Source organism: Procambarus clarkii, chromosome 60 (assembly GCF_040958095.1).
Source record: "Procambarus clarkii isolate CNS0578487 chromosome 60, FALCON_Pclarkii_2.0, whole genome shotgun sequence".
In the NCBI taxonomy this organism is placed as follows: domain Eukaryota; kingdom Metazoa; phylum Arthropoda; class Malacostraca; order Decapoda; family Cambaridae; genus Procambarus; species Procambarus clarkii.
Genome location: NC_091209.1, coordinates 12,200,144 through 12,226,150, shown reverse-complemented (window position 1 = coordinate 12,226,150; position 26,007 = coordinate 12,200,144).

Here is a 26,007-nt window from a genome sequence, read left to right as displayed (position 1 = left end):
AGAGAGAGAGAGAGAGAGAGAGAGAGAGAGAGAGAGGAGAATGCGGGAAGGAAGGATCAAGAAAGTGAAAGCAAAGGCACACGAGAATGAACATAATGAAAGAAGGTCAGAAACTGGTAAGGGTATGAATGTGAAGAGAAAGGGATAAGAAAGAAGAGAGGAATTGGTTGACAGAGAGTAAACAGTGGGACGAAGAAAAAAACAAAAGCAGTAAATGGAAGAAAGGGACCAAGAACGTGAGAGAAAGGGAATCCCAGTCGAAGAAAGAAGGAAAGTAGGAGAAGGGAAGTGAATGGCAGGTAAAGAGAATCAGACGAAAGGTGAGAGGAAGCATAAGGAAGAAAACAAAGGGGAAGCTTCCGGTGGAAAGGTGAAGGGTCAAAGAGGCGTGAGGAACAGTGACAAAGGGGAAGGGGAGACCAAAAGGAATAGGGGGTTAAATAGGGCTAAGGCATAGATAGGCTAATTGGGCTAATAGGCTTAAATAGGGCTAAACCCCTTGGCTAAGGCAGAGGAAAGAACAGATGTGGTGATTGAGAGTAGATGCTTGAGGAAGGAATTGGAAAGAGGGGGGGGGGAGAAAACGGGGGCGGGGGGGGAGTCCATGCTGGTGCTGCATATTCAAGCACCAGTCTGACATACGTGATCAACTGAATCGTAAAGAATTATTACTTGTTTCAAGTCTCTAAAGTCAGTCGTTTATATTTGCCAAGTCTTGCACATGCTGATGATGTTATTTGTCTGATGTGTGTGCCTCTGTAGTCATAGTTTATGGATAATATTCTGAATGTCTAACTTCTTAGTATGTGTGAAGATCCGGTCAAGTTTCAGTGGGTGATCGTCTCTTTCTATTTTAATCTTGACATATATTACTAGAAAGTTCCTTTCTACCACATCTATAAATTTTGCTCTCTCAACTGTCAATCAACAGGTGTAGAGATTCCTGAGCCTACTGGGCTCTATCATATCTACATTTGAAACTGTGTATGGAGTCAGCCTCCACCACATTACTACCTAATGCATTCCATCTGTTAACTACTCTGACACTGAAAAAAATTCTAACGTCCCTGTGGCTCATTTGGGTACTCAGTTTCCACCTGTTTCCCCTTGTTCGTGTTCCACTTATGCTAAATAGTTTGTCTTTGTCCACCCTGTAAATTCCTCTGAGATTTTGTAGGTGGTGATCATGTCTCCCCTTACTCTTCTGTCTTCCAGGGACGTGAGGTTTAGCTCCTGTAGCCTCTCCTCATAGCTCATATCTCTCAGTTCTGGGACTAGTCTGGTGGCATACCTTTGAATTTTCTCTTTGTCTTGTGTATGGACTAGGTATGTACTCAAGTGTATGTACTCATGTGTATGTACTCATGTGTATGTACTCATGTGTATGTACTCATGTGTATGTACTCATGTGTATGTACTCATGTGTATGTACTCAAGTGTATGTACTCATGTGTATGTACTCAAGTGTATGTACTCATGTGTATGTACTCATGTGTATGTACTCATGAGTATGTACTCATGTGTATGTACTCATGTGTATGTACTCATGTGTATGTACTCATGTGTATGTACTCACCTAGTTGTACTCACCTAGTTGTGTTTGCGGGGGTTGAGCTCTGGCTCTTTGGTCCCGCCTCTCAACTGTCAATCAACAGGTGTACAGATTCCTGAGCCTATTGGGCGCTATCATATCTACACTTGAAACTGTGTATGGAGTCAGCCTCCACCACAACACTGCCTAGTGCATTCCATTTGTTAACTACTCTGACACTGAAAAATTTCATGTGTTTACTAGTTGTGTTTTTACGGGGGTTGAGCTTTGCTCTTTCGGCCCGCCTCTCAACTGTCAATCAACTGTTTACTAACTACTTTTTTTTTTTTTGTATTTTTTTTTCCACACCACACACACCCCAGGAAGCAGCCCGTGACAGCTGACTAACTCCCAGGTACCTATTTACTGCTAGGTAACAGGGGCATTCAGGGTGAAAGAAACTTTGCCCATTTGTTTCTGCCTCGTGCGGGAATCGAACCCGCGCCACAGAATTACGAATCCTGCGCGCTATCCACCAGGCTACGAGGCCCTACGAGGTGTATGTGTATATGTATTATAGAGTTATAGATAGACAAGCTTAAGTTCAACAACAATTTACGCTCCGCACCGAGTTAAAAAAAATATACACATAAGAATTGCAGGAAAATTTCTCTAGCCCTCCGCGTCAGAATTTCCCCCACCAGGTGCCTGAGAATTCCTTGCCCCTGACTCATGTTCTTCAAGAATCTCCCCGCCCGAAGCCTGAGTCAGGCACTCGAATAGATGTACTCACCGAGGTGTACTTGAGGAGGATGAGCTTCGCCTCTTGGGTCCCGTCACTCCATTGGTGTACCTAGAAAGAGTAGAGGGGGAATGTATATATATGCACTCATTTAATTCTACTCACCTGTCTGTGTTCGGTATAGGGTTGAGCTTCAGCTCCCAACCCACTAGGCGTGTCTAGTATACACTGTATACATCTTCATATACATGAGAGAATATACATACGGGGAAAATAGACTCCCTTCTCTTTCTAGTACCTTTCTAGTACCTTTCTTTCATCGCTTCAACCTTTTCTCCCTTCATTTCATCCCTTTTTACTCTCTCGCCCTGTCAATCAATCCCCTTTCCCCTTCATATCATTCCACCCCTTCAACCTATTCCATTCTCTTAATAAATTCATTCCAACCTTGAAGCACTTTTCAATTTCCCCCTCGACCCCTCAACTTCCCCCCTTTTTTCCATGGTTACCAAAGTACATAGGTGCAGCCTACGACTCCTTGGAGTTACCCTACAAGAGGGAAAACTTTACCCTACAAGGGGAAATTTTACCCTACAAGGGGGAAACTGACACTCAAGAGATAAAGAGGAGACTCTACACCCTCCCCTCTCGTGTCCCCTCGGTCCGGAAATAGACAGGAAGTGGTTCAAAATAAATGGGGTTTAATGGGTACATAGTTGTTACTCTAATGAGGTACAGTGGGTGAGGGAGGGGGGTTGATGGGGGGGTGGGAGTGAGGGAGGGGGGTTGGTGAGGGGGGGGAGTGAGGGAGGGGGGTTGGTGAGGGGGTGGGGGTGAGGGAGGGAGGGAGGGATTGTGGTTGAGGCAAGGATTGTAGGTTGAAGTTGAGAGATAAGGAGTAAAGAGGTAAGGGGATGAGGGTAAAAATGGGGTAATAGGACTAATGGGGTAAGAATTTGAGGATGATGAGGGGAGAATGAGGGGTTAAGAAAGAGGAATATGTAAGATTGATGAGGGAGGAGATAAAGCTTTTAGGGTGATTTAAGGTTAAAGAGTCAAGGGGGGGGGGAGAAATGAGGGTGAAATGAAATGAGGGAAGAAATGAGGGTGAAATGAAATGAGGGGAGAAAATGAGGGGAGAAATGAAATAAAATGAGGGGGGGGAGAAAGTGAGGGCAGGTAAAGGGATGAGAAGTGAGGAGGAAGATGAGTAGTGAGGAGAAACATGAATGAGAAGGAAATGAGGGAAAAGAGGGGGGGGGGTAAATGACTGCAAAATCTAAGACTGTGATGAGTAAACCAAGAATTTTCCGAGATAAAGTGAGTAATGAGTGAGGAAGAAGATGAGAAACATCTCACACTAGACACTCAGAGACAGAGCAAGACCGACAGGAACCAAACAGGTTCCTAACACAATTCAACTTCATATATGACGTCAAAAAAAAAAATGCCCCCCCCCCAAAAAAAAAATACATAGAAGTTTACAAAGTTCCATCAGAAAACATACAAACCTTAAACCATATAGGAACGTACCCAGGGGGGAAAAAACGAATTTCTATGAAAATAAATCTCCAAAAATAAACCCCCAATTAAAAAAAAAGTCTCCAAAAATAAACCCCCAATTAAAAAAATATCTCAAAATAGACTAAGATCAACATGAGTCAAAAATTACCTCCACAGCAGAAGAAAAAAATCTTAAAACCTATTTCAAGTGAAATAGATTTTCACGTATATATATATATATATATATATATATATATATATATATATATATATATATATATATATATATATATTTAGATATATAGTTTCTTTAGAGGTAAACGGCAGGAATTTAGCGTAAAGTAACGCGGAAATGTCTGTAACTAACAACACCTTTTATCGCTAAAAAAAAAAACAGCCAATTAGAAAAGTGATTGACAAGGACTCTACCGGAAGTGAGAGAGAGAGAGAGAGAGAGAGAGAGAGAGAGAGAGAGAGAGAGAGAGAGAGAGAGAGAGAGAGAGAGAGAGAGAGAGAAGAGAGAGAGAGAGAGAGAGAGAGAGAGAGAGAGAGAGAGAGAGAGAGAGAGAGAGAGAGAGAGAGAGAGAGAGAGAGAGAGAGAGAGAGAGAGAGACAGAGAGATAGAGACAGAGAGAGAGAGAGAGAGAGAGAGAGAGAGAGAGAGAGAGAGAGAGAGAGAGAGAGAGAGAGAGAGAGAGAGAGAGAGAGAGAGAGAGAGAGGGAGAGAGAAAAGGCCGTGAGAGCAACCCGTCCTCCTAATAGAACGTCTATTTTGTGACGTATAATCTACCTAAAACCAAAAACTATCGTACTAGCAAATAGCCGCAGCTCACGGAATTGTCATACTGTCCCGTTTTCTGTTCGTGGGTCCCTCTGATAGGTCAGGGATAACAGGAGCATTTTAGTAGGTCGGTTTCTTGACGTTGGGGAGCCTGAAGAAAACGGGGCTGGTGAGAGACAGAGAAACAAAAAAAACAAGTGAAGACCACAGATCACTAAAACGAACCAAAGGAGTAGGTGATTAACGAGCCACAGGGGAAGATGATTAACGAGCCACAGGGGAAGGTGATTAACGAGCCAAAGGGGAAGATGATTAACGAGCCACAGGGGAAGATGATTAACGAGCCACAGGGGAAGATGATTAACGAGCCAAAGGGGAAGGTGATTAACGAACCAAAGGTGGAAGTGATTAACGAGCCAAAGGAGTAGGTGATTAACGAGCCAAAGGAGTAGGTGATTAACGAGCCAACGGTAGAGGTGATTAACGAGCCAAAGGAGTAGGTGATTAACGAGCCAACGGTAGAGGTGATTAACGAACCAACGGAAGTGATTAACGAGCCAACGGAGGTGATTAACGAGCCAAAGGTGAGAGGTGATTAACGAGCCAAAGGTGAGAGGTGATTAACGAGCCAAAGGTGGAAGGTGATTAACGAGACATAGGGGAGGTGATTAACGATCATGGTGTCCTCGTTACCAATTTGGGATTCTTGTCCCAGGACTTGTCTAAAGTTGAGAAAACTCAAGTCATATCCAAACACCTTTTGAGAAGAAATCCTAATCCATCCGGCCCAATGTCTATAAGAAATCCTAATCCATCCGGCCCAATGTCAATAAGAAATCCTAATCCATCCGGCCCAATGTCTATAAGAAAACCTAATCCATCCGGCCCAATGTCTATAAGAAATCCTAATCCATCCGGCCCAATGTCAATAAGAAATCCTAATCCATCCGGCCCAATGTCTATAAGAAAACCTAATCCATCCGGCCCAATGTCTTTAAGAAAACCTAATCCATCCGGTTCAATGTCTTTAAGAAATCCTAATCCATCCGGCCCAATGTCTTTAGTCTTTAGCCTCTCAACTAGTTCGTCTTATTTTGATCGTTGTGGTCCCCAATGTACAGATTATAAAGCATTGTGAAAACTAGCTGCTGAAAAATATCCGCGTTTTTCGTGCGGTTAAGGTAGGGTAGGTTAGGTTAGGGTAGGGTAGGGTAGGTTGGTTTAGGTTAGGGTAGGTTAGGTTAGGGTAGGTGGCTTGGGGTTCGATCCTTTCTGGATAGGTTACCACTCTGTATTTGACACGTTGGGGGGGGGGGCAAATCCAGAGGCCGGGCGGCCTTGACACAGAAGAGACTTGACAGATTCATTGACAGGTCCCCAAAGTTGACAAAAAAATTGATATCCTGACTCCCTCCCTCAAGACTATATAACAGGTCCTTCAAGATAGCAAAACATAAGAACATAAGAATTATAACCTATTTATTATATCCACCCAATCTCATTCATACAAATGTCTATCCTACGCTTGAAACAATCAAGGGATTCTACAACGTGACGATCGGATATATAGATATATATATGCTCTCTTCCTCCCTTGGCAGGAAGAGAGCAATTTCAACGCCCATTTCATCCACAATGTGCAGAATTATGCAACCTGTTTTCGCAACATGCTTGCAACCCAAACACACTCACTGCAACATGCACTCAAGTGTTTCCTGTTCCCAACTTCCTCCGCGATTATACGTTTATAAACTATTTATCACGTTTTAATTTCTCCGTTATTTACTCGCACGATCATATTATATATATATGTCGTACCTAGTAGCCAGAACGCACTTCTCAGCCTACTATGCAAGGCCCGATTTGCCTAATAAGCCAAGTTTTCCTGAAATAATATATTTTCTCTAATTTTTTTCTTATGAAATGATAAAGCTACCCATTTCATTATGTATGAGGTCAATTTTTTTTATTGGAGTTAAAATTAACGTAGATATATGACCGAATCTAACCAACCCTACCTAACCTAACCTAACCTATCTTCATAGGTTAGGTTAGGTTAGGTAGCCGAAAAAGTTAGGTTAGGTTAGGTTAGGTAGGTTAGGTAGTCTAAAAAACATTAATTCATGAAAACTTGGCTTATTAGGCAAATCGGGCCTTGCATAGTAGGCTGAGAAGTGCGTTCTGGCTACTAGGTACGACATATATATATATATATATATATATATATAATGTGTGTGTATTCGTATATGACACAGAAAATGCTACACACATTTTACAAATTAAACAATAAAACTTGGTCAGACGAAGAGTCACAATAACGTGGCTGAAGATATAAAGACCAAACCACGTACCAGAGTAAGTGGAGAAACGACAACGTTTCGGTCCATCGTGGACCATTATCAAGTCACGTGAGACTTGATAATGATCCGAAGCGTCGTGGTTTCTTCATTACCCTGAACTTTAGGTCATCAGTAAGACTTAACATTCTGGCTAGTGTTGAGAACCTGTCCAGCACGAGGTAGGAGAATAAGTGAGTGTGATTTGGGCGTCGTAAAACCTCCCTCTCCCTCCTGGGGTTCCTGTACTCACCTAATTGTGCTTGCGGGGGTTGAGCTCTGGCTCTTTGGTCCCGCCTTGGTCTCTCCTGTGGTTCAAGCACCAACAAAAGTCAAAATAATTCCTTTTGTAAGACTGATCCAATTCCGAGCGAGGTGGCTTCACCCACATTGGCAATTTTTTGGGAAAGGGGGACATTCGATGCTTCCCTATTTCGCCTAATACCGAGTGGATCGTTGAATAGAAGATGATGAATTAAAAATGTAACCCCTTCTCTCTGTTGAACCTGTTCTGTTGAACCTGTTCTGTTGGACTTGTTCTGTTGGACTTGTTCTGTTGGACTTGTTCTGTTGAACCTGTTCTGTTGAACCTGTTCTGTTGGACCTGTTCTGTTGAACCTGTTCTGTTGAACCTGTTCTGTTGAACCTGTTCTGTTGGACCTGTTCTGTTGGACCTGTTCTGTTGAACCTGTTCTGTTGAACCTGTTCTGTTGAACCTGTTCTGTTGGACCTGTTCTGTTGGACCTGTTCTGTTGGACCTGTTCTGTTGAACCTGTTCTGTTGAACCTGTTCTGTTGGACCTGTTCTGTTGAACCTGTTCTGTTGAATCTGTTCTATTGGACCTGTTCTGTTGAACCTGTTCTGTTGAACTCTTGAACACATTACGATCCTTCACTGAACCTATCTTGAGGTTATCTTGAGATGTGATTTCGGGGTTTAGCGTCCCCGCGGCCCGGTCCTCGACCAGGCCTCCTTTATATTACACAAACCCCCCAGGAGCAGCCCGTACCAGCTGTCTAACTCCCAGGTACCTATTTACTGCTAGGTGAACAGTCGCATCAGGGTGAAAGAAACTGCCCATTTGTTTCGACCTCCACCGGGGATCGAACTCGGAACCTCAGGACTACGAATCTGAAGCGCTGTCCACTCAGCTATCAGGCCCCTTTGCCTTTTTCTTGACATGAAAAACAACAATTCTCTTTTTTTTCTTTTTAATGTTATCAAAATTAACTATTGCAACGATATTTATCATCTCTCTATCCACAATCATCTCTCTATCCACAATCATCTCTCTATCCACAATCATCTCTCTATCCACAATCATCAACTTCAAACACCGTAGCAATGCGTTGCAGAGTCGTACGGTCAATCGAATCCCTCCTGTAGGCTAAGTTAAAGAAGCCTAAAAACTACCGCGAGGCATCAATCACAGTACTTACCTAGGCTCCACCCTGGAAACACAAACCGTAACTGCCTCTATTTTCCGCTTGTTACAACTTGTAATAAAGTTGTTACATCTTGGCTTAACGTGTTTATGACGTATTAGAATGGAGTTACAACTTGCTATATTGGTTGCTATAACTGGTTAGGAAGTGTTAAAACTTGTTCGAACGTTGTACCAACGTCGTAGTTTCGGTGTGTGTTTGGCGGGCAGGCTCTGAGTTAGTCATAATGAAGTGCCAGGCTTCGTACTCAAGGCCCGTCTCGGCACTGTTATTCAATAGTTGTCATGGTAGTCGTCGACCGGGGGAGCCGGTCGGCCTAGTGGACAGCACGCTGGACTTGTGATCCTGTGGTCCTGGGTTCGATCCCAGCCGCCGGCGAGAAACAATGGGCAGAGTTTCTTTCAACCTATGCCCCTGTTACCTAGCAGTAAAATAGGTACCTGGGTGTTAGTCAGCTGTCACGGGCTGCTTCCTGGGGGTGGAGGCCTGGTCGAGGACCGGGCCGCGGGGACACTTAAAAAGCCCCGAAATCATCTCAAGATAACCTCAAGATGGTCACGTCTCGACCAGAGTAATTAACATCTCGCTACATATATAAAACTAGCAGATTTTTAACAATAAAATGATAAAATTAGCAGATTTTTAACAATAAAATGATAAAACTAGCAGATTTTTAACAATAAAATGATAAAACTAGCAGATTTTTAACAATAAAATGATAAAACTAGCAGATTTTCTGCAATAAAATGATAAAACTAGCAGATTTTTAACAATAAAATGATAAAACTAGCAGATTTTTAACAATAAAATGATAAAACTAGCAGATTTTTAACAATAAAATGATAAAACTAGCAGATTTTTAACAATAAAACTATAAAACTAGCAGATTTTCTGCAATAAAATTATAAAACTAGCAGATTTTTAACAATAAAACTAGCAGATTTTCTGCAATAAAATTATAAAACTAGCAGATTTTTAACAATAAAACTAGCAGATTTTCTGCAATAAAATTATAAAACTAGCAGATTTTTAACAATAAAATGATAAAACTAGCATTCCTAACAAAGAGGAATGAAAAACTGATGAACATGAAACATCTGGGGATGTGGAACAGGGAATAGTGGAATGGAAATAATGAGAAACAGGGAATGGTGGAATGGGGAGAATGAGGAACAGGAGAAAAGAGAAATTAGGGGTAATGAGAAACAGGGGAAAAAGGGACAGAAAAGGGAGAGTTGAGGAAAGGAAAAGGAAGTGTGGGAGGAGGAATAGCGTCCTGTGACCGTGGGTTCCGTGTGAGAGGGAGAGATAGAGGGAGGGAGGGAGAGAAGGGAGGGAGGGAGAGAGTGAGAGAGAGGGAGGGAGGTGAAAGGTCATGTTACCCTCGACTAACTTCCGGTACTTGACACGTGCACCAACCACTCTCCCATCCCTTCCACCCTTCCCTCTTCTCTCTCTCTCCCTTCTCCCTCCCTCTCCCATACTCCTTTCAATTCTATTTGCCTCTCTGCAGGGAATGCAGAAAGGGACATGGCTTGGCGCTTTCCCCTCCTGATAGTTCCTTTCCTTTTCCCTTCCCTCTCTCTCCATCTTTCCCATCTCTCTGTCTCATATTTTCCCTTTCTCTTTGACTCTTACCCCCCCCCCTCTTCCCCCGTCCCCCTGTCTCTCTTTAGGCCTTATATTCATCAAGTCTGTCTATAGCCTGTCCCCCCTCTCTCTCTTTCTTATCCGTCCCTGTCCCTTCCGTCTGTCCCATTGTACGTCTCCTGCACATGTCCCATACAGTAGGACCTCTGTCCCTTCTGTCCCTTCCGTCTGTCCCACTGTACGTCTCCTGCACATGTCCCATACAGTAGGACCTCTGTCCCCTCCCATGTACTTAATCTGTCCATCTCCTGTACGTCCAAAATGAAGGTATAATTTGTATACAGACGGATATAGAAGAATAGACGGGTATAAGGACGTCAGGAGTACCTATAGACGGGTATAAGGACGTCAGGAGTACCTATAGACGGGTATAAGGACGTCAGGAGTACCTATAGACGGGTATAAGGACGTCAGGAGTACCTATAGACGGGTATAAGGACGTCAGGAGTACCTATAGACGGGTATAAGTACGTCAGGAGTACCTATAGACGGGTATAAGGACGTCAGGAGTACCTATAGACGGGTATGAGGACGTACAAATCACTGTCTCTCCCGTCTAAAATATTTAAATGCATATTTTTACCGTCATGTGTAACGGACTCTCAGAGGAAATTACTCGTGAAGACAAAAATTTAAAATAAAACTTTCGAATATAATTGAAAACTTCGAAGGGTCATCTAGGTGAGGGGAGTGTTGTAGAGGGGAAGTGTTGCAGAGGGGTATGAAGGGCAGTGTTGTAGAGGGGTATGAAGGGCAGTGTTGTAGAGGGGTATGAAGGGCAGTGTTGCAGAGGGGTATGAAGGGCAGTGTTGTAGAGGGGTATGAAAGGCAGTGTTGCAGAGGGGTATGAAGGGCAGTGTTACAGAGGGGTATGAAGGGGAGTGTTGCAGAGGGGTATGAAGGACAGTGTTGCAGAGGGGTATGAAGGGCAGTGTTGCAGAGGGGTATGAAGGGCAGTGTTGCAGAGGGAGGAGAGGGAGGGGGACAAGGAAGGGGAGATGGGAAGATTGCAAAGAAGCGAGACGGAGCCAGAAATAGAGAGATAAATGCGGGTGTGACTAAGGAACGACCTGATAAATGGTGAGAGAGAGAGGAAACACCGTCTATGGGGGAAGGGGGTTATCTTGAGGTTATCTTGAGATGATTTCGGGGCTTTAGTGTCCCCGCGGCCCGGTCCTCGACCAGGCCTCCACCCCCAGGAAGCAGTCCGTGACAGCTGACTAACACCCAGGTACCTATTTACTGCTAGGTAACAGGGGCATTCAGGATGAAAGAAACTTTGCCCATTTGTTTCTGCCTCGTGCGGGAATCGAACCCGCGCCACAGAATTACGAATCCTGCGCGCTATCCACCAGGCTACGAGGCACCCCTACGAGGGGGTAGAGAAGAATGCCAGATGCAACACACAACAATTATGTAAATCAGAAAAAAGTATTAATAAACATCACGTGGGATGGATGTTGTGTCTCGATGTTACATTAAAATAGGAGTCCTGAGTTCGATTCACGGGCGGGGCACTTTCAACCTAATGCCCCTGTTCACCTAGCATTCAGTAGACACCCGGGAGATAGGTACCTGTTGTGGGGGGGGGGGGAGGAGGTTGCATTCTAGGGGAAGGGGGTCAGTAGTTCAGCCTTGGTAGGGGACCTCGATATAACAATGTATATACACAGTCTTCCTGTCCCCCTGACAATGGGAATTGTTAATAGTACAGGAACTAACGGTGACTCTTGTTGTACCCCCACTTGTACCCGTTCTCTAATCTGTGCTCTCATCCTGAGTCTCTGTTTCCAATCAGAGAGGTTTTCTCTGTAATTCTTATTTAATGCTCAAGTTTCTATACAAAAAAAACAAATTCAAGTTTGTATGTTAGAACTTAAAAAGAGCGTTAAGTTCTCTTGTGCAGAACTTAAGCAAGTTATTCTGCAAACCTGGAATGACTTTGATCACAAGATATCAAGATAGACCCAATCTGTCTATCCTGCCTTGTCTTATCTCTGTTATCTTGTAAATCTATTAATACGTTCGATAGCCAGAGCTAACCTCTATTGCAGGCGGCTCTATAAGAGCCTCCAAGAGTCTTCTTTGAACCGCTCTTTCTAGCAACAAGCAGGGGGGGGGATGCTTGTTACAGAGATCCTGGCCGATAGTTAAGACGCTGTTATCTAAAGATGTGTTATCTAAAGATGCCATTATAGACAGTTTAGTGTCTTAATTCCCTTTCTTGTGAGGTGTTGCATACGATTGCAAGGAATTGACGAAATCTTGCAGCTGCCTCTTGGTGCATCCCTAATGGGATCTTGGCTGGGACTGGGATATTCACCTGTTATTTACCTGTGGGAGTCTGGTGTCCTGGATGACTCGGGTCTTGGGGAGGAGAAGAAAGTCAGGTCCAGGTTCGAGCCCCCTCTTTTTGAAACTTCTGTTGGGTAGTTTGCATACTACCTAATTATGTATTGATAGGTACATATGTCTCATTCATGTACACATACACACACACGTATACTCATGTATGTTGACCATGTATACTCATGTATGTACTCACCTAGCCGGTCGGCCGAGCGGACAGCACGCTGGACTTGTGATTCTGTGGTCCTGGGTTCGATCCCAGGTGCCGGCGAGAAACAATGGGCAGAGTTTCTTTCACCCTATGCTCCTGTTACCTAGCAGTAAAATAGGTACCTGGGTGTTAGTCAGCTGTCACGGGCTGCTTCCTGGGGGTGGAGGCCTGGTCGAGGACCGGGCCGCGGGGACACTAAAAGCCCCGAAATCCTCTCAAGATAACCTCAAGAATCTCAAGATAACCTAGTTGTACTCACCTAGTTGTGTTTGCGGGGGTTGAGCTCTGGCTCTTTGGTCCCGCCTCTCAACCGTCAATCAACAGGTGTACAGATTCCTGAGCCTATTTGGCTCTATCATATCTACACTTGAAACTGTGTATGGAGTCAGCCTCCACCACATCACTTCCTAATGCATTCCATTTGTCAACCACTCTGACACTAAAAAAGTTCTTTCTAATATCTCTGTGGCTCATTTGGGCACTCAGTTTCCACCTGTGTCCCCTAGTGCGTGTGCCCCTTGTGTTAAATAGCCTGTCTTTATCAACCCTGTCGATTCCCTTCAGAATCTTGAATGTGGTGATCATGTCCCCCCTAACTCTTCTGTCTTCCAGCGAAGTGAGATTTATGTATTCATCTGTACACGTTTATGTACATATTCGTTCACATACGTACATATATATGTGAACACACTCAGGAATGCACTTCTGAACACACTTATAAACACTCAGAAACGTCCCACTCAGATAATCATCTTTCATTCTTTATTTGGTTCTCGTGATTCTCTCTCACTTTCTCTTGCCCTCTTCTCATTTTCTGTTTCTTCTCTCCTTTCTCCTCTTGATTTATATCTCGCTCTCTCTCTCTCTTCCCACAGTTTCCGTCACGTGTGCTCTCTTATCTCTCTCTTTTTTCCTTCTTGTAATTTCCGCTGGTTCTTCTTTATTCTTAGTCTCCCATCTCTCTCTCTCTCTCTCTCTCTCTCTTTCTCTCTCTCTCTCTCTCTCTCTCTCTCTCTCTCTCTCTCTTTCTCTTTCTCTTTCTCTCTCTCTCTCTCTCTCTCTCTCTCTCTCTCTCTCTCTCTCTCTTCGTTATAGCCAGGAAGGAATGTAATTACGAGGGAATATAATAACAAGCCACACAGGAAACACGTACAAGCGATATTCTAATAAAGGAGTAATTAGCGAGGAACGAAAATGTTTTAGTGGAAGTAGAAGCAGACGAGAAACATAGTGAGAAGTGTGGTGGTGATGGTGGTGGGTGATGGTGGTAGTGACCACAACTGGACGCAGGTTCGAATCCTCGTCACGGCCCTTGTGGATTTGTTCATTTGATGCATCGCGTTTGTGTGATCTCTGTGTGTAATGGCCAACAGATGTCATGACCACTGTGGCCAACAGAGAGAGAGAGAGAGAGAGAGAGAGAGAGAGAGAGAGAGAGAGAGAGAGAGAGAGAGAGAGAGAGAGAGAGAGAGAGAGAGAGAGAGAGAGAGAGAGAGAGAGAGAGAGAGAGAGAGAGAGAGAGAGAGAGAGAGAGAGAGAGAGAGAGAGAGAGAGAAGGTACTGGTGGAAGGAAGTAGATAAAAAATGAAAGCGAGGGTAGGAGAGGAATTCGAGGAAAGGAGAGAAGGTAGACATGGGAGAGAGAGAGAGAGAGGGGAGAGGAGGGAGGGGAAGTGAGGGGACACGTGTCCCATGGTAATGTATACGGCAGGCCAAGGAACACATGTTGAAAGAAGAGTACTCACCTACCTGTAATCACCTAATTAAGCCCGGTGGTAATTAAATTCTCTACCTTCTTGATCTCACTTTCTTAAACCTTCAAACTTAAGAAAGTTTGTTTAGGTTCTTAAGTAATATTTGCCTGTGTCATATCTACATTTCAATCCACGTATATGGCCATAATCCCCCCCCCCTCGCCTGGAGCATGACTAGAGTATACCTGAAGCATATCTTGAGGTTATCTAGAGATGATTTCAGGGCTTTTAGTGTCCCCGCGGCCCGGTCCTCGACCAGGCCTCCACCCTCAGGAAGCAGCCCGTGACAGCTGACTAACACCCAGGTACCTATTTTACTGCTAGGTAACAGCATACTATTATACGTATACTACATATTTTATATGGCTCTGTGGCTGTGGTCAATTTCCACCTGGCCTTTTTTGGCCCTATCAATTACGGTGAGAATTTTGAGAGTTGAAGTTGTATGTCTTCCCCAAACTCCTCCGTCTTCCCGTGACGCGGGGGTCTTATTTCTTGAGTCTTTCCTCCAAGTTTGGCGGCTTGGGTAAGTCTTTCCTCCAAGTTTGGTGGCTTGTGTAAGTCTTTCCTCCAAGTTTGGCGGCTTGTGTAAGTCTTTCCTCCAAGTCTGGTGGCTTGTGTAAGTCTTTCCTCCAAGTTTGGCGGCTTGTGTAAGTCTTTCCTCCAAGTCTGGCGGCTTGTGTAAGTCTTTCCTCCAAGTTTGGCGGCTTGTGTAAGTCTTTCCTCCAAGTTTGGCGGCTTGTGTAAGTCTTTCCTCCAAGTTTGGTGGCTTGTGTAAGTCTTTCCTCCAAGTTTGGCGGCTTGTGTAAGTCTTTCCTCCAAGTCTGGCGGCTTGTGTAAGTCTTTCCTCCAAGTTTGGCGGCTTGTGTAAGTCTTTCCTCTAAGTTTGGTGGCTTGTGTAAGTCTTTCCTCCAAGTTTGGCGGCTTGTGTAAGTCTTTCCTCCAAGTTTGACGGCTTGTGTAAGTCTTTCCTCCAAGTTTGGCGGCTTGAGTGAGTCTGTACTCACCTAGATGTGTTTGAAGGGTCGAGCTAGGCTCCAGGGCCCCGCCTTCCCAACTTTCTGAGACTAATGCAATGGCTCATTTCTCACGCTTCTGTCATTATTTACATTTAAAACGATTCTATTTAGCTTCAACGGGTTCTGCGTCTAGCTTGTTCCACTGATTGACAGCTCTGACACTCAGAAGGTTCTTGCTGACGGCCCTGTGACTTGTTTGTGCTTGTGTGTGTGTGTGTGTGTGTGTGTGTGTGTGTGTGTGTGTGTGTCTATGACCGTTCGTTCTGCTGTTCCCAGCTTTAAATAACGGTGCTTTGTCTGGTCGGTCAATTTCCCTGTGAATCTTGTATGTTGAATGTTATTTAGAATGATAGAATGTTGTGTTGTGTGTGTGTGTGTGTGTGTGTGTGTGTGTGTGTGTGTGTGTGTGTGTGTGTGTGTGTGTGTGTGTGTGTACTCGCCTATTTGTGTTTGCGGGGGCTGAGCTTTGTCTCTTTGGTCCCGCCTCTCAACTGTCAATCAACTGGTGTATAGGTTCCTGAGCCTACTGGGCTCTATCATATTTACATTTGAAACTGTGTATGGAGTCAGCCTCCACCACATCACTGCCTAATGCATTCCATCTGTTAACTACTCTGACACTGAAAAAATTATTTCTCGTGTCCCTGTGGCACATTTGGGTACTCAGTTTCCACCTGTGTCCCCTTGTGCGTGTGTGTGTGTACTCACCTAATTGTGCTTGCGGGGGTTGAGCTTTGGCTCTTTGGTCCCGCCTCTCAACCGTCAATCAACTGGTGTACAGATTCCTGAGCCTACTGGGCTCTATCATATCTACATTTGAAGCACAAATGCTTCACATTTGAAGCGCATTTCTACACATTTGTGTGTGTGTGTGTGTGTGTGTGTGTGTGTGTGTGTGTGTACTCACCTATATGTGTACTCACCTATATGTGCTTGCAGGATCGAGCATTGACTCTTGGATCCCGCCTTTCGAGCATCGGTTGTTTACAGCAATGACTCCTGTCCCATTTCCCTATCATACCTGGTTTTAAAATTATGAATAGTATTTGCTTCCACAACCTGTTCCTGAAGTGCATTCCATTTCCCCACTACTCTCACGCTAAAAGAAAACTTCCTTACATCTCTGTGACTCATCTGAGTTTCAAGCTTCCATCCATGTCCTCTCGTTCTGTTACTATTCCGTGTGAACATTTCGTCTATGTCCACTCTGTCAATTCCTCTGAGTATCTTATACGTTCCTATCATGTCCCCCCTCTCCCTTCTTCTTTCTAGTGTCGTAAGGCACAGTTCCCTCAGGCGCTCTTCATACCCCATCCCTCGTAGCTCTGGGACGAGTCTCGTTGCAAACCTCTGAACCTTTTCCAGTTTCATTATATGCTTCTTCAGATGGGGACTCCATGATGAGGCGGCATACTCTAAGACTGGCCTTACGTAGGCAGTGTAAAGCGCCCTAAATGCCTCCTTACTTAGGTTTCTGAATGATGTTCTAACTTTTGCCAGTGTAGAGTACGCTGCTGTCGTTATCCTATTAATATGTGCCTCAGGAGATAGATTAGGTGTTACGTCCACCCCCAGGTCTCTTTCACGCGTCGTTACAGGTAGGCTGTTCCCCTTCATTGTGTACTGTCCCTTTGGTCTCCTATCTCCTAGTCCCATTTCCATAACTTTACATTTGCTCGTGTTGAATTCTAGTAGCCATTTCTCTGACCATCTCTGCAATCTGTTCAGGTCCTCTTGGAGGATCCTGCAATCCTCATCTGTCACAACTCTTCTCATCAACTTTGCATCATCCGCAAACATCGACATGTAGGACTCTACGCCTGTAAACATGTCGTTAACATACACAAGAAATAGAATTGGTCCCAGCACCGATCCTTGTGGTACTCCACTTGTTACTGTTCGCCAGTCCGACTTCTCGCCCCTTACCGTAACTCTTTGGCTCCTTCCTGTTAGGTAGTTCCTTATCCATTCTAGGACCTTTCCCCCCACCCCCGCCTGCCTCTCGAGCTTGAACAGCAGTCTCATGTGCGGTACTGTATCAAAGGCTTTTTGGCAGTCCAGAAATATGCAGTCTGCCCAACCATCTCTGTCCTGTCTTATCCTCGTTATTTTATCATAGAATTCCAGAAGGTTTGTTAGGCACGATTTCCCTGTCCAGAACCCATGTTGATGTTTGTTCACAAACCTAATGTTCTCCAGGTGTGCAACCAGTCGTAGCCTAATTATTCTTTCCAGTATTTTACAGGGGATGCTTGTCAGTGATACAGGTCTGTAGTTAAGTGCCTCCTCCCTATCTCCTTTCTTGAAGATCGGCACGACATTTGCCTTCTTCCAGCAACTGGGCAATTCTCCTGACATAAGTGACTCATTAAAGATCATTGCCAGAGGCACGCTGAGGGCCTGTGCTGCTTCTTTTAGTATCCACGGTGATACTTTGTCTGGTCCAACTGCTTTAGTTGCATCTAGAGTTGTCAACTGTTTCATTACCTCCTCTGCTGTCACCTCTATATCTGATAGTCTTTCATCTAGGGTAACCCCTTCCAACAATGGGAGCTGCTCAGGCTCGGTAGTGAACACTCCATGGAAACTGGCATTCAGTGCCTCGCAGATTTCCTTGTCACTTTCAGTATATGCCCCCTCTGTCTTCCTTAGTCTTGTCACTTGGTCGTTCACCGACATTTTTCTTCTTATATGACTGTGTAGTAACTTAGGTTGTTTTTTCGCTTTGATTGCAATATCGTTCTCATAGTCCCTTTCCGATGTTCGTCTTATGTTAATGTAATCGTTCCTAGCTCTGTTGTATCTGCTTCTGTTGTCCTCTGTTCTTTGTCTTCTGTACTTCCTCCACTCCCGCCTGCTGGCCATTTTTGCTTCCTGACACTGTCTATTAAACCATGGGTTATTATATTCCTTCTTATTTTTTCCCTTTACCGTTGGTATAAATCTCTCTTCGGCCTCCTGGCATTTCTGTATGACTAGGTCCATCATATCTTGGACTGTTTTTCCTCTAATTTCTTCCTCCCACTGCACTTCACCCAGATAGTCCCTTATCCTCATATAGTCCCCTTTCCTGTAGTCAGCTCTCCTTTCCCAGATCTCTTGTCCCATGGTCATAATTTTGAATTCCATCATGTAGTCGAAGACTAGGACACAATGGTCACTGGCCCCTAGAGGTATTTCATGCTCTAAATTCTCGATATCTTCTACGTTCTGGGTGAAAATCAGGTCTAATAGGCTCGGTGCATCTCCTCCTCTTTCCCTTGTGTCTTCCTTCACATGTTGTGTCAGGAAATTCCTGTCTATAACATCTACTAATTTTGCTCCCCACGTTTCATCCCCTCCATGGGGATTCCTTGATTCCCAATTTATCTCTCCATGATTTAGGTCCCCCATGATCAGCAGCTTCGCTCTCATTCTGTGGGCTAGTGTTGCTGCCTTCTGCAGTTCATCAATACATGCTTTGTTGTTGTCATCATACTCCTGCCTGGGTCTTCTACTGTTTGGTGGGGGATTGTAGATTACCATGATCACAATCTTCCTCCCATCTACTGTCAGAGTTCCATGTATGAAGCTTGTGCACTCATTGGTAACTCGATTTCCCAGGTCTTCAAACTTCCATTTCCGCTTTATTAGGAGTGCTACTCCCCCTCCCTGTCTCTGTGTCCTCTCTTTTCGTATCACCTGGTACCCTTCAGGAAAGATAGCATCTGAGATCATGTCATTAATTTTAGTTTCCACAATTGCAACTATGTCAGGATCTGCTTCACTCACTCTTTCTTTTATCTCTTCTGCTTTATTAGATACCCCATCAGCATTGGTGTACCAAACCTTGAGATTCTTCATGGAAACTCTTGTACCAGAGTTCTCCCTTTCTCTGGGGGTCTGGGGGGATCTGGGGGATGTCTGGGGGGTGACTGGGGGCAGAGGGGATCTGGGGGATCTGGGGGGTGTCTGGGGGATGACTGGGGGCGGGGAGGGTCCGGGGGATGTCCGGGGGGATCCAGGGGGTGTCTGGGGGGGTCCGGGGGGTGTATGGGGGGTGAAAGAGTTCAGGAGGGGTGCTTGGGGGGCTACTGGGGGCTGGGCTTCTAGGAAGGTAGGTAGGAGGGTCTGGGGTAGGGCCTGGGTAGGTAGGTCTGGAGTAGGAAGGGCATACTGGGTCTGAAGATTAGGGAGGGCATAGAGGGGTTGGGAGATGGCGTAAGGTTGGGAGACAGATAGAGGTTGAGAGGTTGGGAGGGGGATGGATAGAGGGGGTGGGGGGGACCTCCCACCTCCCTCGCAAGGGTGGGGGGTCACATGGAAGGAGAGGGGATGAGGAGGGGTGAGGGCAGGGTAGGCTTTGGGTGTTGAGGGGATGAGGTCTGGGTGGGTTCTTGGGGTTGAGGGGATGAGGTCTGGATGGGATTTGGGGGTTGAGGAGATGAGAGCTGGGTGGGTTTTGGGGGTTGAGGGGACGAGGGCTGGACGGGTTTTGGGGGTTGAGGTGATGAGGGGGTCCTTGGAATGTGGGATGAATTTGACTCCAGTGGGGTCAGAGGGGTCAAGGGATGTGCTGGGGAGATAAGCAGGGGCGGCTGATTTGGGAAAGGGGTGACCTGAGAAGCACGTGTGAGCTGGTTAGCATGGGGTGGATTAGCACTGGGGTGTGTAGCTGCGCTCAAATGGGAAGAGTCGTATTGTTGTTTGCTTGCTCTGTGGGCAATCTGTTCCTCCTTCGTCATGAATTTGTCAATAAATACGTTGTAGTAATTTTCGCTACCTCTGAGTAGGTGTTTGTGATGCAGTATGTAATCCACTGCCTCTTCGTTAGTGAACTGTACCAGGACAGGTCGTTTCCTGTTACAGTTGTATGGTCCAATGCGTCGGTGGACTTGCACCTCATTCCCTGCCATCTGGGCTCTCATGTCTCTCAAGATCCCCTGTAGTTCCAAATCCTCAATCTCCATCCTTTCCTGCCTCGATGGTGCCCTGGCTTCAAGTAATCCATGGATTATGATTGTCCTCTTTCTCAGTTCAGGGTCATGCTGGTGGCCCTCTCCCTGGCTGACCCCCACCCCTCCTACACCCGCTACTCCACCTACTACTACTACTTCCCCTTCCCCTGCCAAGCTTCCCTTATTCCTGCCAAATTCATTAGTAAGCCTAGATATTTCTCCTTGCCATTCTACCCTGCTCTTCCTGATTTCCTCTTGAATATAATCCATAAACTCTTGTTTGAGTCTTTGAACCTCGCCCTGTATCTTATTAAAGACTTCACTTTTAATCCCCTGGATTAGATCACCTATCCAAACATCCCTCTTCTCTACAAATTTCCCAATCATCTTCTCCACAAACCTATCTTCTTCCTCAATCATAATACTGCTGGACCTAGACGCCCTTCCTGACCTAGTCATTGCTATAATGCAACCTTACCCACAGGGGTTCCAAGTATCTTACCGTCCTGCTAACACAATAGGTGAGTGAATCTCCAAGCGTCGTCCCCGTGGTGGTAGGAGGGTTGCTGCCGGGGTGAGGTCACGCGGTCAGAGGTCGGTGAGGTCTGCTCCACACTACACACTGCCACAATACTACAACTATTTTGAATTACGCTATTTAAACTGTTTTTCTTCACTACTTTATGGCTCTGGCCAAAACTCAAGGTTTTTTCATTCACTTGTACACACTTTTTCACTTCGAAGCTGCCTGATTACCCCTCCCACTCCACTAGTGAGACAGGAGCTCCCAACCCACGTCCACCCAACACGATGGTCACAAGACAATGTCCACCCAACACGATGGTCACACACGATGTGTGTGTGTGTGTGTGTGTGTGTGTGTATGTGTGTGTGTGTGTGTGTGTGTGTGTGTGTGTGTGTGTGTGTGTGTGTGTGTGTGTGTGTGTGTGTGTGTGTGTGTGTGTGTGCGCGCGCGTGCCTCCAGTATTAGTCAAAGGTAATCCCTTATATATCAATTTTATCATTATTCCACTGTTTATCAGAGCTCCAGTTACTCTCCAGCTTTCCACTATAATGATCAATATAATGATGAATACTACAATGATTAATATAATGTTTAATACACAGAGAAATCACATTATCGTGATATATTAATGAAAATAACCACAGGAGCCGTGATGTGGGCTCGAACTTCTGTACTGGGTGTTCCCAGGCGCGCCTTATAGTCAACTGCGCCACGAACCAAGGTTCGAATCCCTATCCCGGCTTGTATGGAGTTATAAGGTTTAATGAGGGATAGAATATTATCTATTTTATATGATTGATGGTAGTTAATTTATGATGAATTGTTGATAATTGACTAAAGATAAAATACAAGTTATAATTTCAATTAATATAATTTTAAAAATCATTAAAACTCTAAAATTTAAAATTTTGTATAATTTTATCAATATGTCACAATATGACATATTGTTTTTCAATATGAAATAGTCACAATATGTATTGTTTTTCTTAATTTGAATCGTGATGAAAATTTTGCTGACAATTTGAATAACTCTTTACAATATAAACACCCATAACGCACTATAGTCTAAACGAGCAAACAACATTAATCACTTACCTTAAACAACAACGCTGAAACAAGCGTAAATAAATGTCACGCCTCGCCAAATACGCAAAAACTTTTAAAGGCATTTCAAACACCCTATTTTTTTTTCCAGTAGCGTAAAAGGCCCTGGAAAGTAGCTCCGATTCGCTGACAGAATCAACAAAAAGGAGTTTTTCGCGGAGGTTAAGTTTGGATAAGCCACTCCTCCCCTGCCCTCTTCCTTCCTTCCTTTTCACTATGTAAGACATTTGACAGTTTCAGTCCTCATTCTTCCCCCTTTCTATATCTCTCTCTCTCTCCCTCCACCTCTTATCCTCATCCATCGTGGCTCCTCTTCTCTAGCCTCTCTCTCTCTCTCTCTCTCGACTGCTCCTCATACTTACTTCTTTATTTGGTGGCAGGTATAATTCGCATCATTGTGTGTGTGTGTGTGTGTGTGTGTGTGTGTGTGTGTGTGTGTGTGTGTGTGTGTGTGTGTGCGTGCGTGCGTGCGTGCGAGACGAAAAGATACAGCAGGCGTACATACACATAAAGAGAATTAAATTTGTCGAGATATTTAGGGAAATATTTACAGATATATAGACAATTAAAGAACTATAGAGAAAAATAAAACTATAGAGATATCAATATAATGAAACATAGACATCGAGAGATATAGACAAAAACAACCTCTGTTATCTGCATCTGTCTTGGTTAAGCAGGTGTTCTTATGAACCCCCAGCCTTCCTAACACCTGTTATTCCCTATATAAATAAATAAATATATATATATATATATATATATATATATATATATATATATATTATATATATATATATATATATATATATCCTTCTTCAGACACGCCAGAACCGCGTCTCTACCTCTTGACGATTGAAAATCAAATATCTTAATATGTAGCGTAGCGTAGCACTTCGGTAACTGCGTATAGGAAACACATAATGGGACATGCAAAAAGTCTTTAGTGCCCCCATCAGCGCGCGATGTTGTGGTCGCTTACACAACAAAGACCCCGCCGCTGCCGCCTCTTGCCTCATGTAAACAAACACTTGCCAAGCGCGAAGCCTCTTTTTAAGAGACGATGCCCCGTCCTCTTGTTACGATTGGGCTAAGTGGAGTGTGCTATTGATAAGGATTACGGGAGATACGATGCAATGATAAAAATAATGACTTTTAAGAAAGCTGTTTTTATTTGTTATTAGGCTTTTTTTCCCCGTTTTCTTGTTATTTTTTTTCGGGACTTCTATTTGTTCACTTATTTATATCTCCCTCGCTATTTTATTTCTCATTCCTTACCTTGAGGTTACCTTGAGGTGCTTCCAGGGCTTAGCGTCCCCGCGGCCCGGTCGTCGACCAGGCCTCCTGGTTGCTGGACTGATCAACCAGGCTGTTGGACGCGGCTGCTCGCAGCCTGACGTATGACGTATTCCTGGTCATTACGTCTTTCCATTTCTCTCACTATTCCTTATGTCTCCTTCCATTTTTTGAGTTAACTCTCTATCCTTCCCTGTAACTCTTCATTGTCTCCCTCCCTCTTTCTCTCTCTCTCTCTCTCTTTCTCTCTCTCTCTCTCTCCCCTTAAAACCTCACCTTCTCCCCCCCCCCCTTTTTTTTGCACCGTTTAACCAATTAATTCCCTACGCTCTCCCCTATTTTCTTCCTGTTTTTGTTTTCTTTTCTTCTCGTAATCTCTCTCTCTCTCTCTCTCTCTCTCTCTCTCTCTCTCTCTCTCTCTCTCTCTCTCTCTCTCTCTCTCTCTCTCTCGCTTTCTCACTGTATCTCCCTCTTCATACTCCCACCTGTTGCTTCTATCTCCCTCTTCACATTCCTCTAACTTATTGTTCTCGTCTTCCCCCTTTCCCCTTTTCTTTATCCACTTATTCCAATTTACTTAATTCTCTCTTAATTCCCCCGTTATACATTATTTAACACTGGGGGATACACACACACACACACAAGGCGACACAGGTGGAAACTCAGACTTGGAACTGCTTCAGTGTTAGAGTAGTTAACGAGTACTACTTAACGAGTAGTTAATAGTTAACGAGTACTGAGAGTAGTCAGAGTACGACCCGTGTATCAGGGTACGACCCGTTGATCAGGGTACGACCCGTGGATCAGGGGACGACCCGTGAATCAGGGTACGACCCGTGGATCAGGGGACGACCCGTGGATCAGGGGACGACCCGTGGATCAGGGTACGACCCGTGGATCAGGGTACGACCCGTGGATCAGGGGACGACCCGTGGATTAGGGTACGACCCGTGGATCAGGGTACGACCTGTGTATCAGGGGACGTCCCGTGGATCAGGGTACGACCCGTGGATCAGGGTACGACCCGTGAATCAGGGTACGACCCGTGGATCAGGGGACGACCCGTGGATCAGGGGACGACCCGTGGATCAGGGTACGACCCGTGGATCAGGGTACGACCCGTGGATCAGGATACGACCCGTGGATCATGGGACGATCCGTGGATCAGGGTACGACCCGTGGATCAGGGGACGACCCGCGGAGATCAGGGTACGACCCGTGTAGCATGGTACGACCCGCGCAGATCAGGGTACGACCCGCGCAAATCAGGGTACGACCCGCGCAGATCAGGACGACGAATGAACACGTTGGCGGGCGCGTAGCGCAAGAGTACGAACGGACGTGCACACGAACATCACGGTATGGTACGAATGAGCCCAGGGAAGTACGTAGCGCAGTGGACTAACGTATTCAAATCCTTTCCCGTGTTCCATTCAGAGGGAACACGGCCTCCGCGCTATATGCAAATGAGGCCGTATTTATATCTAAAGCAATTTGTATCTTTAAGATGCAGCTAGTACAGTTTCCTAGGATGGGGGGGAGAGGACTGCATGGGGGGGGGAGGGGGAGAGGGGGGAACGGAATGGGTGGGGGGCGGAATGGGGGGTGATGGGGGAAGGGAAAGAAGGATTGATTTGATTGATTGTTGCCGCCGAAGGTGACTAGTTTATTGTGCCCCCCATACTCATCCTGTGAGTGGTAGCGCAAAAAGGATTACAGAAGGCACAAAAGGATTTATCAGACCTCAATGGAGATTATTATATTAACAATTACAATCTATCCTTAGCCCTTTATAATTATACTGTCAGCTAGTTACAGAGAATGTTCCAATTTCAATAGCTATTTATTTACAGTTAATTATTATACATTAATGGTATATCTTGAGATGATTTCGGGGCTTTTTAGTGTCCCCGCGGCCCGGTCCTCGACCAGGCCTCCACCCCAGGAAGCAGCCCGTGACAGCTGACTAACACCCAGGTACCTATTTTACTGCTAGGTAACAGGGGCATAGGGTGAAAGAAACTGCCCATTGTTTCTCGCCGGCGCCTGGGATCGAACCCAGGACCACAGGATCACAAGCTCAGCGTGCTGTCCGCTCGGCCGACCGGCTCCCAGGTAGGTAGGTCTTATCGCTAATACATAATTGTTTGGGGGCATTACAGAGTCATAGGGAAACTGCTGTTTGTTATTGTTAGTCTTCACAATACACTACTTGCTTCTTAATCTCATATGTCGTTTTCAATTCCATTTCTTTTTTTATTATGCACCCCATACCCATCCCGTGGGCGGTCCAAAATGTGCTTTACTGTAGGTAATGTATGCACATGACTGTGTCGTTTTGAGGATCACTCAATATTCCGTTCAATATTGTCATTACTTCAACCTTAGCAAGGGCGTCAACTATCATGTTCCTGCGGGCCAATGTGAGAAGAAATCATTTTGATATATATATATATATATATATATATATATATATATATATATATATATATATATATATATGTATATATATATATATGTCGTACCTAGTAGCCAGAACTCACTTCTCATATATATATATATATATATATATATATATATATATATATATGTATATATATATATATGTCGTACCTAGTAGCCAGAACTCACTTCTCAGCCTACTATTCAAGGCCCGATTTGCCTAATAAGCCAAGTTTTCCTGAATTAATATATTTACTATAATTTTTTTCTTATGAAATGATAAAGCTACCCTTTTCACTATGTATGAGGTCAATTTTTTTTTATTGGAGTTAAAATTAACGTAGATATACGACCGAACCTAACCAACCCTACCTAACCTAACCT